We start from the raw sequence: 330 nt of genomic DNA on the forward strand, positions 1-330 counted from the left end.
CGTGAGCGTGTGTTTGGACGTAGGAGAGAATAGATGGACGTGTGGGCAGGGAAGGAAGGAGGGGGGAGGGGGAGGGGTGGTGGTGAAGAGGGGGAGGGAGGGAGGGGGTGGGAGAACCGGAGAGGAGGAGGGAGGGAGGGGGTGGGGAGAACCGGAGAGGAGGAGGGAGAAGGGTGTTGGAGAACTGGAGGGGGGAGGGGGAGGGGAGAACTGGAGGGGGGAGGGGGAGGGGAGAACTGGAGGGGGGAGAGGGGAGGGGGGAAGGGGGGGAATGAGTAAATATCAACAACTCTCGATGAAGACCGATCCATAAAATTGCGTCATGGCAAA

This window comes from Penaeus monodon, chromosome 21, assembly GCF_015228065.2.
Source record: "Penaeus monodon isolate SGIC_2016 chromosome 21, NSTDA_Pmon_1, whole genome shotgun sequence".
Classification (NCBI taxonomy): domain Eukaryota; kingdom Metazoa; phylum Arthropoda; class Malacostraca; order Decapoda; family Penaeidae; genus Penaeus; species Penaeus monodon.